Source organism: Cyprinus carpio, chromosome B3, assembly GCF_018340385.1.
Source record: "Cyprinus carpio isolate SPL01 chromosome B3, ASM1834038v1, whole genome shotgun sequence".
NCBI classification, from domain to species: Eukaryota; Metazoa; Chordata; class Actinopteri; order Cypriniformes; family Cyprinidae; genus Cyprinus; species Cyprinus carpio.
In genome coordinates this window covers 3,774,768-3,778,097 of record NC_056599.1, presented here as the reverse complement: position 1 = coordinate 3,778,097, position 3,330 = coordinate 3,774,768, and the positions used below count along the sequence as shown (strand labels likewise).

Here is a 3,330-nt window from a genome sequence, read left to right as displayed (position 1 = left end):
GGATTCCTGCATCCGTGGATCAGCTGTGGAGGAATCGCACGGCAGGGGAGACGACAGGTGACACTTCACAGCATGGCAGTATATGTTAGACAGAATAAAACGGCTTTGTTTAATATGAATAATGCACTAACTGTTTTTTGAAGAAGAAAAATGGAGAAAACTCCAGTACTGCAGTAATCCAGTCGGTGCGTCAGGGTTCGACCTGAACAAACCCTGAAGCACACACACACATGCTACATAAACAGCATTTTATAACTTTGATTTGCACAGAATAACACAAATGGACACGTGAACTGTTGTGAGTGGCACTCTTTCCATAACAATGAGCAAAAACAATGACGAGTGAAAACGGTAAAGCATGCTCAGTGCTCTCTCTTTTGACTGGAGGTCATTTCTGTTGTTGATTTCAATTAATACATAAAACCTTTGGATATTATTGAATTTCAGTTGTACTTTGTCATCAGCTAATGAACGTTCATTATATTGTTTGTCTTCTTTCATTGAAAAGAAACTGAATGCTTTTGACAGAGAAAGCAGTATACAGAGACTAATCTCAGCTCTCATCATTTGCATCTTCGTTCCCCTCTGCAGCATCTCAAGCACGCCGGCGACCCGTTCAGCCGACGAAACGCCTCACATTTCCCTCTGGAGCTACCAAAACTCAACGTGGTGGTCCCCACACCCAGCATCCTTACCCAGTGTCCAGCTTCCCAGCGCTGACCGGTTCACACCGCGGCTCTCTGCCTGCCATCTCCAAAAAATGCCACCGCGTCTGACTAAAGTAATCACACCTTAACACCAGCTTCAGTCCATTCATCTGATCCAGGACGTCCTGTCTGTAATCTGAATCTCTGTTCTTCTGATTTTAAAGCCCAAAGAAGAGCCACACCGTTTCAAGAGCTACTACATGCCTCCGCTGGAGCGCCGTCCAGCCGAGTGCTGACCCACTGAAGGACATTAACCCCGCCTCGAGTCTGTGTTGGTTCCAGTGTGCTGGCTTCAACCGTCACCAGACTACAAACATCAACATTTCCTTTTCACATTACATAATAAAAGTCCTTGCACAACAGAAACATGCAGTTTTCAATCCAGTACAAGATGATATTTGCATGGGTTTACTGGCGACAACGGTCACAATACATCCGTCCCAAATCACCTGAACCAACCGCGGGTTTTTTTGGTTCAGATTGTTGAAAGCAGATTCTATAAAAATGGATGTAAAAAAATGTAGAATGTAAGTCTGCTGCTTTCCCCAAATCTCTCTAAACGGACGATCTCACGCAGAGACAGTGCCATTCCGCCGGTTATTCCTGGTGTATTGTACTTTTTATATTTGCACAGGTGTTTCGTGAATATTATGGGATGAAAGTTGAGCAGGATCATCAGCAGCGTGGTTTGCTATTGAGAGCGAGTGGACTTATAGTCTTGAATACCGGGGTATTTAATTTTACTGTAACGCTGTGCAGACCGCCCCCTGCTTCCGACAGCACACGGTACACGTGTGTGTTTCCTTTCATCATCTCCGCTGTATACTGATCACATTCACCCACGATCTGTCGCTGTTCCGCGTTGATGGGTTTCTACATGAATGCATTTTGGGCAACTTAAATTCACCATTTGCCGATAAACTCCATTCTTTATTACATTAGTGTCTGCTGTACTTTTTTTCAATATAAAACCCAATCAGCTGAAATAAACTAAGCTTAAAGTAACTCCAAACAGGCTCTTAGCTACAGAAGTGTCAAACAAACATATTTAAAGGTTAAGAATGTTGGTTTCACCTGCTAGGATGCTACACGGTAGAACAAAAAATATATATATTCCTTTAAAATAGAAGAAAATAAGTTACTTCAGTTATCCTGGACCAGCGTGAAAAAGCACAAACGCAGTAATTAAAGCGTCAGCTCAGCACTGGTGTGTGCTTTACATTTACATTTACGCATTTGGCAGATGCTTTTATCCAAAGTGACTTACAGTGACTTCAGGCTAACATTTGTTTCTTCTACCTCATGTTTAGCTGGTTAAAGTAAACTAGTACACACAACATCACAGCCAAGGATGACTACACACCACACCAACATCCATGGAGCTTTTTTTAATGAAGAACAAAATGTGAAATGCAAAATGTTAAACTACATGAACTCAAAAATATGAGCACTTCCACATCCTGGTCTTTCGGGGTTAGTGTATATTTCCATTAATGACTGGGAGTCACAAAAAGGCTCTGTTAAACGCTTAATAGTGTCACCACGCCGAAGCTTCTATCTTCATACTGACCGACCTCAAAACCCAGTCGTCTAGTGGCTTTATCTTAGTAGTACACACAGAATAAGTTTGCTGTATGGAAAGCAAAATATGGGAACTCTGGAAATCTCTCGTAAGGTTAGTTTTCTTCCGTGTCCTGCTAGACTTCCTGAGCTTCATTACGCTGTGATTAAATCGAGTCAGCTCTGAAACGCTTCCTGCCGCCTGTAACAGACATTAGCTGCATTCTGACACAAATCTCCCTATAAACAAAAGAACATCTGGGGACGCCTGTACAAGAGACAGGAAAAACCAAACTAAACAAACAGAAAACCCGTGGCTATTTAAGATTATTTTTTAATATTATGTCTATTTTTCTTCTGTCTTAGAACTGTCCACGATTTCCTTAAAAAATGATGACAAACGCTCACTAGAGTTACTTGATCATTTGCTTTTTGCCCCAAGAAATCACTGATTTACATTATTATACCATATGATATACAAGCTAGATTTTTAGTCTGAAAACAATATTAAAATAAATGCTCCAATAGATACAAAGTTTTAATCATAGTTCTCCACATTATACCGGTCTGTGAGTCCACGCACACACAAATGTAAAGCCATTCTCTTTCTAATAAACTATTAAGTGCAAACAAATGTTCTTTAAAAAACTATGATTGCAGCATCCAGCTTTTTTCAGATTCAGATTTCAAGACAGAGGAATATTAAAGCCAAGTGCATCAAGGCCTTCCCCAAACATCTCTCTCTTTTTCTTTTTGATCCTTTAAAGTAAAGTAATTACCAAAAAAACAAAAACCCGCAACCAAAATAAAAATCGGTGCAAAGTTTTCACACGGGGAATGAAATCTTTTCATAAAGGAGGGGGAAAATTGAAGGTGTTTGAAGGATCTTGGGCTGATGTTTTGGCCAGCAGGGTGTTTCTCAACCCACACCTCATTCTCAGCTCGAAATACACAGCTGGAAAAATAACAAGAGAGGCATTTGAGAGGAAAGGCAACAAAACAATTAAAAAATACTCTGTGAGAACAGAAGAAATTGAAGGAGCCCCGGTCCCCCGGGCCTGCG

The 3,330-nt window shown here is 40.9% G+C and overlaps 1 pseudogene; it reads left to right on the top strand.

Moving 5' to 3' along the window:
• Positions 1 to 943, top strand: part of LOC122136698 — a 2,307-nt pseudogene extending 1,364 nt beyond the window's left edge.
• Positions 944 to 3,330: the final 2,387 nt, after the last annotated feature.